This window comes from Mastigoproctus giganteus, chromosome 9 (genome assembly GCF_048544385.1).
Source record: "Mastigoproctus giganteus isolate SK-2022 chromosome 9, ASM4854438v1, whole genome shotgun sequence".
Classification (NCBI taxonomy): domain Eukaryota; kingdom Metazoa; phylum Arthropoda; class Arachnida; order Uropygi; family Thelyphonidae; genus Mastigoproctus; species Mastigoproctus giganteus.
The window spans coordinates 15,034,112-15,047,231 of NC_143583.1; positions in this window are offsets into that span (position 1 = coordinate 15,034,112).

A 13,120-nucleotide genomic window follows, 5' to 3' on the forward strand; every position below is an offset into this window, starting at 1 on the left:
GACTTTTCCTCTATAGAGCTCTAGCATTTTCTTGGAGGGAAAGATCCCTAGGAGGCCATTACTTAACAGTTGCTTCCCTAACAGCCAAAAGCGTTCTACATTTCTAAAATGGTCCCTCTCATATCGGTCACTTTGTTTTCTACCTCCATTCTTACTTTGCTCAATTACCTCAAGTGCAGAGCCCGCTTTACTTCGGGTAAGCTGTCCAGCCACCCTGCAGTTAGTCATCCATTGTTTACCCCTTTCCCTCAGTAGCCTCTCTTAACAAAGATGAATGCGCCCCTACATCAAACAAGCCCCTCCAAGCGCCTTTAGACATGATCACTCTCTTTGCCCAAAGTTAATTTTATTTCCAGAATTTATTCACAACAAATGATTTTATTTAAATTTCGTCAGAAAATTAATCAAAAAAATTATGATGTAAGATATGTATTTTATATTTCCAGAATCTTCGAAGTCAAATTACATGGTGTAAACCGCGGGAGTGAGATGGCTATGGTTTTGGAATTACTGGTCTTTTCTCTCTACATTGTTATTTCCCAGGAACTTCTAAAGAGGTGATGGAATGATCTGTGGAATCAAAAAAATATTATATATGAAAGGACATTAAATTTAATATCAACGATAAAATAAGTAAAAATACAAACTATCAAGTACGTGAGTAGCACTATGAATCATAGCATTATCCAAAAATCTTTTGCGAAGTCAATAAAACAAGAAACCATTGGGCACGCACTATCTCAGCCTCCTGATGTGATCTGAATACCCCTTTGGGAAATGTTTCGTCCTTGCCCCAACTTTAAGACATTTCACCGGGGCATCCTAAAGCTAACGCCATAAATAACACTAATTAAAACTCCTTAAAGTAATTAAGAGTTGAGATATTATAAACATCCAAAGCAGCGATGGAATTTTATAGTCTTTGTGCACCTCTAAAATAAAACTTATTTAACGAATCTTAGTGGTTTTACCCGTTCAAGAAGCCTCCCCGTCTAATAAAACTCTATGTAGAATTTTATGACTCCCTCGCTTCAAATAACTTTTCCAATTTCCAAGTAAGAATTTCTGTTCAGATTTTTTTAACCAGTTTTGTTCTTGTACACAGTTGAAATTTTTCAAAAATTAAAGGCTCGGTGGAATCTTTTTTTTTTTTTTGCCTTGATGCACTCAAGGCAAAAAATTGCCTTGATGCATGAAAAAAAACTCTGAATCGCACTCTTCTGTCATTGCCCTTTTTAATATCGGGAATTCCTTCTTCTGATAGAACGGTTTCTTTTATCTCTATTTTTTTCCTGGATTATCCACTGTTAGAATTTCATCAGTTGCTTTTTCAGTAAGTATTTTAGTTATATCTTGAAGTAATGCGTAGACTACTTGAAAGATACTTGCCTTTCGGGGCACTACTGCGCAGGTGTGTATGCATGCATCGTGATGTGAGACCTAGTTCGGAACCTGCACCTAAGGTTCATGGCTAGTATGGTTTGGAAGTTGTCACACTATTCGTAAAATGTCAAATTAATGTCTTTGTTACTTTGTTTTTGCAGACACAGGTTCCCAAAGCATAGGGCGTGCCCCTGGGGTGGAGATGCACTTGTTTTTCTCTGGAGGGGAAGTGGTTCTTATCAGGCACTTTATTAATGAATTGGAAACACCATCCACCAATTCATCACTAAGCATGAAGCGTATTTTATTTCAACCTGTCGGCAAATGTGGACGTTATATTTATGAAATATTTTGCGATATTTCATAAATATAACGATATATGAAGTTTAGGAACCTCTCAACTAACGCTTTGAAACGTTCTGTCTATAAATTCTGAAACCTAGTAATGTCATATATTATTCGGTCAGTTTTCTTGTTTTTCATCCAGACAGTGTTGATAAAAGCCATAAAATTTCACCGGTCGTGAGGGAGAAATTTTATGGCATTTTTACTAGCGAGGATGCCAATTAATATGTACAGCACAGCAGTGTTTCTAGATCTACTAATATATAAAATTAGAAGAAATAATTAATAATTATCAGTTAATTCTGTTAATAACGCAATATTTCAATCATAGAACAGCTGTACCAGAAAACTAGCCGAGAAAGAGGAAAATAATACAGATCAGAGAGGGTTCCACATTTTCTGATTCGTACAGGCTCACCACATGAATTTACAAGTTTTGTTTCTTCTCATTTTTAGAGCTAAATATAGTTATTTTCAAATAATTATAATATTATATAGTTTTAAAAGTTGTTTTTATTATCAAATAAATAGTTATTTCCCTCAGGCAGTTATTCTTAATTAAGACCCATTTAATTTTTTTTTTAATTTAAATATTCCTTTTATTTACATTATAATAAATTATTTTTTATATATAAAATGGAATAGGGACCAATAGACCCGCTCGTCCTGAGTGCTTTTTACCCTAGAACGGCCCTGTTGAGTGGTTGATGTCGAGGCAGAAACACTGCAAGTGCTTGTTTGTGTACTCTGACTAATTCTCTCCAACGAAAGTTAATTTTTTTTTCCCTTTTAAACATTCTTTCGTTTTAAACATTAAATGGTCTAATAATCAATCCTGGGCGCCTTTAGGATTCTTCATCAACTTTAGGATTATTCTCAGCAAAAAGTCACGAGGACTATAAGCTGTAATGGTAAGCAGCAGCCATTTGAATCCACTGAAGGTTGGTGGAAGCCTCTTCGACAATTTATGTTGAGGGAAATGGACCATAATCTGCCACGCTGGAGCAGTGTCGTTTGGCAGATCAACTGTATTTAGCAGTCAGGGGCCTGAACCCGATCTGCTAAAAGAGCTTATGCTACTGCTGTCCAGCTCCTGAACCATTCAGCTACGGAAGCTGTAATGAAATGATCCTAAACATAGCACTCCACTTTATGGAAAGTGGTTCTAGGAACATGGTGGTGAATTCAGTCAGCCTTGATTAATGCTACATCCATGGCTTAAAATCACATCAGACACCTTTTGGTATTTGCATCCATACCATTTCGAATTTATGCTATTTATCAGGCACGTCCTACAGAATACCGAAGCTCGGTTTCTAATATCTTAGCCTGGCAGTGTAGCTCACAAAATACTCAAATAAGAAAAAAAAACTGTTGAAATAACTATTAACTACCGACTAGTAGTTAATAGTTAAGCGTAAGAAGTTCCACAACACCGCGATACCTTTTAAATAGAGCTATGTGGGTTAAGCTGATGCAATACTTTTGTTGATAATTCTTTTGCTTTTCCATACCTGTTTTCCGTGCTTTGAAGGATGAGCTCGTGCGACCCATCACTCCCTCATTGTAAAACAGACGCTACACACAACAGAAACAAATTTACTCAATTTACGTGCCCGTAATACAAAGCAGTAACCGGTAACATTCCACCTCTGCTGTTAGGAAATATTAATGGCCAGATACCGCAGAATGGGTGGAATATATCGCTAATGGATGAGTTACTACTCACTCGGGGTGTATTTCGCTCTGCGCGCGCGCGTGTTTATATTGCTGGGGTCTAGCGGGATGTGGTTAATGTTTCGCATGAAAGCAGAGACTCAATAGCAGTGAAATAAATTCGGACCTGCGAAAAATTAGTGCGAAACCGTGCATATAGATTGCCCTTTGAGAAACACCTTTCCCATCCAACCACACTGTTGCTATTCTGTGTCAGTTACTGAAATTATATATTCTAAGTTATTTAAATAATAAAGTTTCCAGTTATTTGTTTCTTTTCTTCTTTTCTTTCTGCTCTTAAGACGAGAATAACTGGAAATATTAGATTATAAAATGAATAAGATTTCGGCACTGGGAAGAGGGTGGGCTATTCATAGTTAACGCACAACATCCCGGATAAATAATACATGTAGGAACACGCATGACAGGAGGGTACGTTGAAGCGCCACTCGGGAAATTGCAGAACAAACTTGTAGAGTTTAACCTTGCAAAAGCAGAGGCAATTGGAGATTGCTGGAAACGGAGCCTAGGTGACATTCCACGAATCATAATTATTGTAGGAGGTGTAGTTAAGTAAATAGAATATATTTCATTCACTTTCATTGATCACTCCCAAATATATGAACAGATAAGGGATTACATCGTTAAGAGAAATTTTGAAGTACCAGAACCGAAGTAATTAACTAGGGAAACAGAAACGGCCAGTTTATTTTTCTTAGACATTATAGGTCAAAATACAAACAGTATATATCGGGCTATTTAGAATAAATCCTAAGGCAACTAACGTCATTAGGCATCGGCATGTCGTGTCTAATGACGTTAGCTGATTTTTTTTAATTCTATGGTCAGTTTGCATGCTAACAGAATGAAAAACCACGGCACGGTCATCCAGACCAGTTAACGCCACCACAATGTGAAGAAACCCATCAAATTTTCTCCGTCAAAACCTGAACCAAACATGGACCTTTTCGAAATGGCGTGGAATGGAAGTTCAGCGTTTGTGTTCACTGCGCCAGCCACAAAGGGACAACGATTTTTGCTGCTTTTAAATTTTGCTGACACATCAAAATTTCTTGGTCAAACAGGTGATATTAAATTACTCATCCGCTCTGATAACACAGTAACTGATGCTGACTTCGGAGCATCAAGGCATTGACGTTGCAGAACTACTGTGATACTACAGGTCTTTCCATCAACGATCTGCTCAAATGACTTTTGCCAAAAAGACTGTTAGACGCAATCTTCAAGTTCTTTTTCTTATATCCGCAGTTATCAAAGTTTACAACCATAAAGATATGATTTTGGACACAAAACTGACCTTTATGAATCACGTAAATCGTCTTAGAACTCAACACTTCCCTTTAATATAGAACATATTATATGGCATATGAGGAACTCGTCGGAATTTCAGATCAAAACATCCCTGTGAATTATGCTACTAGATGAATTAATCCAGTTTTTTTTTTTTTTTTTTTTTCATCGGTCATCTGGTCTTCCTCTCCCCCTTCGTATCAAAAACTCCCTTTAAAAATGCAAATACTGACATTATAGGGACGGGGGAGACAGTGTAAGATGCTATCTTAAAAATATAGATATTTAGAGGTAATGGGAAATTTTTGTGAATAATTTAATCTTGGATATGGAAAGGAATTTTTGACATTTAAGAGAAGAATACATGGGGAAAATACTAGATTTAGAAAATAAGCGATTACAGATGTGCAAACTGAATAGCAGTCAAATGGAAGAGAAATTAACATAAATGTAGATCCATGAGAGAAAAAGAGGAGAACTGACAGTAAACAAAGAACAGCTGCCCACACTAGGGATGGACTGGTCATTAGTGAACGAGTGGAAAAGGGTTATTGGAAACAGAACAATGGGTCGGTGAAATGCAAGTGATTAAGACGCGTTTGATCTATGGGGCATCGGGACATAAGTCCCGATTGGCTAGCGTTTGGGTCGAAAAAAGACCAGGTCACTGTGGCGGCTTTTTGGTAAGTTGTCAACATTTTCGCAAATGTAAAAAGACGAAAATGGCTATCCTGGGAGACATGAAAGGGTTGTGCTACCCTGAGAAATAAACAAGGAAATTATGGAACAAGGCTTGGTTTGCACATGGAGCAAAATAATTGTGGCGAATTCTTTAACGAATAGAAAATTCGGACGATTAGGTGAATTCCTGGGATTGGTAAAGAGGATAGGGAAGGAGGTTCAAACGGTGGAGAAAATGTTAGGGTCGTGAGGGTGAAGAGAGACACAGTGTGAGAAAGACAGAAGTGGCAAGTGTAAGAGGGAGTGTGACTAGAGGGGTAATGGCAGGGACAGAGGGAGAGAAGTAAGTGGGGCAGTGCAGAAATGTAGGGAGTGCCAAAACAAGGGCCCTAGACAGAAAAGGGGAAATAGTTAAGAGTAGAAGAGTAACGCGAAGGCTAAGGATGATAAGAAAAATGTGATAAAGACAGTTAAGTGAACCAGGAAAGGTAACGACCTCTTGGAGAAAGATGCATCTGAATGATCCGTAGTAAAGGAGGAGTTGTGTATTCAAAGCAGGAGAAAGGACGCCAGACCCATGCAGCGAAGAGTTCCGGAAAATTATCTGAAGCAGATTCAGGAGAAAGCAGATGAAGGAAAGCCTTAGAAAATAGCCTGGAGAGCCTAAGATGGAAGCCTGAAACCTCCCTGGAAAAGAAAAGAAAAAGACAGAAGTAAGGAAGCAATATATTAAGTACGCTAAGATAGCAAGAAGGACTGTTAGTGAAATAGTATAGTATTTAATGAAAAGGGGGAAGCACTAGAGGGTAAAGTAAAAGAAAAATTATCTTTGAGGTAGATATACTAACATAGTTTATTATGTTAAAAAGGGTTAATGTACAATGCAAGGGAAACGAAGGAATGAGTAATAGATTAAATTGATGTACAAATAGCTATAATGTGTTAGAAGGGTAGTAAAGTTTATAAGGAGAGATTCTGAATATGTTTTAATGATAGTTAATTGAGTTATATGAGCAACTCTGAATATAGTGTTTCAATTGATGAAGATTTGTTGGTTTATCTGAATGACTAATAACAAGTACGGACTTTAGGATACTGAAGATTAGTTAACAAGTATATTGTAACAGTGTGGTGAGAACACAGATCTGAATGATGAATGTAGCACATTTGAATTGTTAATATATGAAACAGAATTGCATCCAGGAGTAAATGAAATAGGTATAGTGAATGTATAAATGTTAGGAGTTAGTTAGGGCAAGAAGAATGAATCAGATGTTTTCATATAAGGGTCAATTCAGTTTAGCTAGTGAATGGAAACTGTCATTAGAATAATATATGCAAGGTATCTCTAAGTCGACTTTGTATATTAGGAATGTATGCTTTCTAATTCAATTGTACATTATGTTGTATATGTGTATGTAATAAATTTCATGTTTTGTTTTCACTTTGAGTCCTGTTATTCTAAGTAACACACGCCTTACTTGCCTAGTTAAGAGTTTGCTCTCACATAATTTAGTGAGAGAATCCTGGTCTCTGATTAAGGGGAATGAAAAGAAATTACCCTCAAGATCTTGAGAATCTTCTGTGATATATACAGAGTATAGCAGTCATGTGGCAAAAGGTGAGGCCTATCAAGGCCCCACCAATAATTTAAAATTCAGATCCGTAGATATTTTGCATCTACATTCACACATGAGGAATTCTTTAGGGGAAAAGTATGCCAGAAATTTATCAAACGCTAACGGGGAATTAAATAACTTTGTGGTTAACTGAGAAGAAAGTGGAAAAGAAGTTGTTGAAGCTGAGCATAAAAAAGGCATCTAGGAGTGGATGGAATCTCTCCAATTATATTAAGGGAAGCAGCAAAGGAGGTAACCAAAACCTTTGCTATAATTATAAGAGCATCCTTGGATCCAGGGATGAACTAAAGATGAAAGAAGATACTTGTTGATATTTGACTTGAATTTCTGTATATTGCAATTTTCAGGAAATACGTATGAAGGGAGTTCATACATATTTCCTGAAATACGTATTTGTTCCAGAAAAACGAAATTTGAAGGAATAAATGAGGAAGAAGAAGAAAAGTTGGTTCTGTGAGTTTGGGGTTGGACAGTAAAACGATTATGACTGGTTTGAAAGAAAAAGGGAGAATTATAGAAGCCAAGCCAGAAGAACTGGTGCCCATGGAAGTATTTATAGAAAAGGCATGCAGCTGAAATAGAATGTTTATGAGACAGAAGGTGAAAAGACTTTTGTAAGAGATGGGTCATTAATTAACCCAACTGCCCTCTTTTTAATGGAGCCAAGAAGCCTGAGATAGGTTATGGGGAGCACCGCCTCCAATCGGCCTTACCATGGAATATCGTTCCATGGTAAGGCCGATTTGAAATTTGTACAGAGTGAGTAGCTGTTTAAAAGAAAGTAAAACTGAAAACAAAAGAGAATCTAGTTTTTTAGATGAAGTGGAAGCAATATTTGTGATTCGCTTAAGCCAAGGGAAAGATTAGAAATCACAGTAATCCCTCTCAGTCCGAACTTATGTAAAACATAAGATCGGACTGAGTTTTAGAAGTATTTGAAATCAACTAAGTTATCTTTGCCCCACTGGCGTGGATATTCGAGAATTTGAAGCGCAAGGCAGGGTTTCTCAAACTGGAAGAGGAATGCAATGTGCTATCATCAGAAAAACTATTCACTTGTGACTTTGGAATTATCTCCTTTTCTGACTCCTTTAATAGATTTAGATCTGATTTTATACTAATTTAAAAGTTAAGCTTTTGTTAACATTAAATGTTTGAAACTTATATCGTTCTAGCGTTTTGGCGTCCTTGGTTATAATTGTATTCTGACCCAAGGGTATATATGCCCAACATATAGTGTGTTTTTGGACTATTAGTGGAATTTGTTGTAGAACCATTGTAAGCTATTCAATAATTTTAACAAATATTTCTGATCGGCATTTGAAATTGCTAATACCGCAGAGTATTTTTAATTTAACACGTTCTGTCCAGAGATCATTTACAGATGGGATTGGCAACAGTTAATTAAGGACGCCCTTGTTAAATATCCCCTAAATATCATTGAAATGAAGAGAAGCAAAAATATTATGAAAACAAATGACTCGACATTATTCCACAACCCAATGAAAATTGGTACTATGACGACATCTGTCGGCAGCAGCAGCTGCAAGGTAAACTTATCTGCTTGAAATGTATTATTGATTATTGGGGACGCATTACTGAGAATCACATCGATATTTTAATAAAAATACCTGCGCGTTCGCTTTCCTCAAATTAGTGGGTATCTCGAAAAGGACTCCAGTGTTGTTAAAAGATTTCATTAACGTAAAGAAAACCGAAAAAGGTCGCTGATGAACGAGAAATGAGCTGTCTTATGAATATTTACTTTCTGAAATGAAGGCAGCATTACGAAAGTGGGTGGCAGCAAGGCGAGTGTGCTGATATAAACCATCATGTGACATTTCGTGGGAAATTACGACTTTTGTTTTTATTCTGCGAAATTACAACTTCTCATTCAGTTAGGGAACGGTACGAGGGGGTTTAAAAAGGGTCTTTTAGATGCTTCTCAGACTTCAAAGAGTAGCCGCGCTACCGAGGAGGGAGCGGAGGGGGTTGGGGAACAGAAATGGAGCTGCGATTCCACGGGATCGTTTGCATGACATTTTAAATTAACTCTTAAATTTGTACTTAAAATAATTAATGCAGTGAGCGTTTTTGTTCGGTGACAGCCCAGTGACAAGGCAGATGTCACTTACTATTGTACCCTTAATTAACATTCATATGCACTGAGTAGGATATGGAAAGAAATTTAATTAACGCGGGCCGACAACAGGGCGCCAGCAGACCAATTAGCGGTCCCGAGGCTAAATGTTCAGCAGAAAATGGCTTTCGCATATGCTTGGATTTCTCGCTCTGGGCGACAATGAGAGCCATTTGGGGAACACAGAGCAGGAAATGAACTGGCAGAGCGATTCGCTGTTGCTTGATAACCCCTATTTGCTCGCATCATTGCTGCAAAAGATGACCATTCAAGGAAAAGGGGAATTATAAGCACAGCCTTCGCTATTTGCTTTCCACAAGTGCAAATTAAAACAAATTGCTTTCATTTAACTGCATCATTCTCCGACAGATGGGGCTAACGTTGTCCCAAAAACCACCCTTTCTCTCTCAACTCTTACTCGCTTCTAGATAAGAACTTTGCTCGTGAGCTTCGTCCTAATCCCTCTTTATCCATAATACAGTATTTCCTTCCCTGCAACCGCTTACAATGTTCTGTAGGTACAGTGACTTACCAAAAGTACTAGTCATCAATATACAACAACGATTTGCAGACACATCACACACCTTCCCTTTTGGTTCTAGAGCAGTTCCATTAGATTCATATCTGACTCTGTGCAAGCCAGTCCATTAGTGGTATATTATTCTCTCCAAGTCATCGCACACTGAACTTGACAGGGAACACTGACCTGCTGAAAAAAGCAAGGCCCTGCGCCATAAAATTGCATTAATGCTGGAAGAACCACGTTGCCGAGAATACTGCAATGTCCTTGGCGCCTTCTGCACTTCTTTTCTTTTTTATTCCGGACAACGCTGTCTGAAAAAAAAATAATAATAAAAAAATAAACGGAACTGGAGACGGATCTTAGCATTTTTTTAATCCTTCTGGGACTTCGCCCAAACAGAGGTAATCGGAACAAGTTCTTCAGTATGTAATAATCCATCCCACAATTTGTACACGCTCAATTTCTTGACCTCGGTTCCGCGTGGAATGTCGATTGTAAATGACTCCATCTATTCGGTCCTACCCCTTGGAATCACAGCTCATACGCTTCAATGTGAGTACCGAATCCTCCAGTGGTTGAATCAAACTTTACGTAACACCTTCATAGTGTCCAAAAGTATCTTATAAATCTCTCTATATTGGAGGGGGTCGCCCCTCTCTTGCAGCTAAGATACTGCACTATGGAACAATTTCAGTCGTCTCAAAAGCCTCAGGAGAACATTCCCAGACAACATGATCGGGTAAATCTTTGTAGCAAACTATCACATTAACAACAAATTAAAGTAGACCACGCTGTTAAACTACCCCTACGGATAACGTAGATGTAATCACACTCCCACCTACCCCTGTACAGAGGTCACTTAATATTTTGGCATATCTCAGACTCGTGCCCAGTCTAGCATGCACCATTTCAACTGCGGATTAAAGCCAGTCCTACCCGGGACTGCAGTGCCATAGGTCCGCCCTCTACTAATAACAGTTTTCTCCTAGCCATCTGCATTGCCGGGCCAAGGTATTTACGCGCACCGGGCAGACAGATTTTTTCGGGGCCCATTTATTAAGGATATATATTTTTTTTGCTTCATTGTTCCTCTATTTTTGGTGCCAGTCAAAAAATGGTGCCTGGGCAAGGGCCCTGCTAGCTCGTACCTTAATCCGGTACTGGTTCTACTATGTCAGTTTACAGTAGTAGAATTCTGAAAAGAGAGACTTCTCTTATAAATTTTGACTGTAAATTTAAAACTGCTTGAGTGTCTGTATTAATCTAAATATCTAATCCCATGACAAACTTCTTACTGTCACGGTTTCGTCCCGAACTTCGAATTGTTACAAATAAAAGTAATGTTAGAGTGAAAGTCAATGCAACAAGGCATCATATGTTTAAGAGTATAAATAATCTATATAATATTAGTGTAGATACACCATAGAAAACTCTTAAACGAAAAAACTACGTTTGTAGTGTGAAAGGGCATCATTTTATCTGTATCTCATATTGTGCTCCTCCTTCACAACAAGTTGCCATGTTATATAGATTATTTATACTCTTAAACATATGATGCCTTGTTGCATTGACTTTCACTCTAATATTATTATATACATCTTTTGGCATCGCTCATATTGTGTGATTATCTTCACAACTGGATTGTCATGTCTGCAATACCAGGATGCCTGCCCACCCACCGATGAAGGGCCAACAAGCCTTGAAACGGTGCCGTCTGGGTGGTGGTGCCCACTGAGAATAAGTAATAAAATAGTCTTCTCTTTTAGTGAAGCGTTACTTATTCGAGGTAGTGCAATACATGGCAACGCATTTCTTAAATGTGCTCTGTAAATTTGTTAAATTAAATGTTAATCTGTAAAGTATTGAAGAGTGAACGCTTTGTGCTGTAAACGTGCCGTATAATTCTGGCGCACAAGTTGATACCAGTTTTTAAAGTAAAATTTTGAATCTCGCTTAGTGGAGTAAAATCTTCATTTAGAACCAGTTTTACTTTTTAATTCAACTATTTCTACTCATTTTGTTTATATCCGGAATGCCAATACAATTAAGTTTACATATAGATTAGTGCAAAAGCATCATTTTAACGTAGCCACCTACTAGAGTAGTTAAAATAATTAATTAAATTAGCATCGTTTTGGTTATATCTCATATTGTGAATGCCTTCACAACGGGTTGCCATGGTATTGTACTAACTCGAATAAGTAACACTTCACCAGTGGAGAAGACTACTGTTACTTATTCTCAGAGGATACCACCACCCAGACGGTATCGTTTCAAAGCTTGTTGGCTCCTCCTCGGTGGGTGGGCAGGTATCCTGGTGTTGCAATAGTGACAACCCAGTTATGAAGTATAACTTCACAATATGAGAGATGCCTGATGGTGTGCAGTGATATAGACTATAAAATTATGCTTTTTCACTAACCTATATGTTAGTCATTCTACCTCGTAGCATGAGGCATTTGCCCTTAAATATTTTATAATTAAGTTTACATTGTGACATTTTACCACACTGCATAATAAACTGTACAGCTAGGCGTGAGCGTATTTGGTACGCCTTTATGCTTAATAACAACGTGATATCGCTTTTATTGATGGTATAGTATTGGGCCAAAACATTATGATCACCTCTGCCTCCACGTGTCTGTTGCGCCAGTAAACCCAAAACCAAACCAAATCTCCAAGAGTTGAAGGATCCCAAAATACCTAGAAGTGACATCACCGATCCGATCAGCACAACTTATACAGTGACGACATGGGTAGTGCATACCAGTTCCTCAGTATAAACTCCGTGCAATTGGGAAAAGAAAGAAACTGACGGTTTCAATAGAGAATGATTTGCGTGCTACAAACATTGGGGCCAGCATCTCAGCAACTACAGGCATTGAGGGCTGTTCCAGGGTCGCCATAGTAAAGATGTGGAGGAATGGCCCAAAGAGGAACACACAATCATGCAATATGCTAGAATGGGGAGATTACCAGTGGTTGACAGTCGAGGTGAACGCAGTTGACAAATGCTGTCTGGGACAACACACGGTTCACGATCCCTCAATTAGCGCTAAACTACAACCAGGATACAAAAAGAAAAGTTTCTGAGCACACCATCCAGCGGTCGCTCTTGCGAATACGCCTTCTGAGTAGGCAATCTGTTCATGTGAGCAAGCTGACCGAACTTCATCGACACCTCTGCCTGTAGTGGACATGGGAACATAATTCCTGGACATCGGACGACTGAAAAAAACAGTCACCTGTTCTGATGCATCCATCAAGGTTCTAGCTCCATCATGCCAATGGATGAGTGCGTATTGGAAGGCGAGCAAGTGAACAGATGCAACTAGGCAGCACGGTTGGACGAAAACAGGCCGATGGCAATGGAATCAGGTT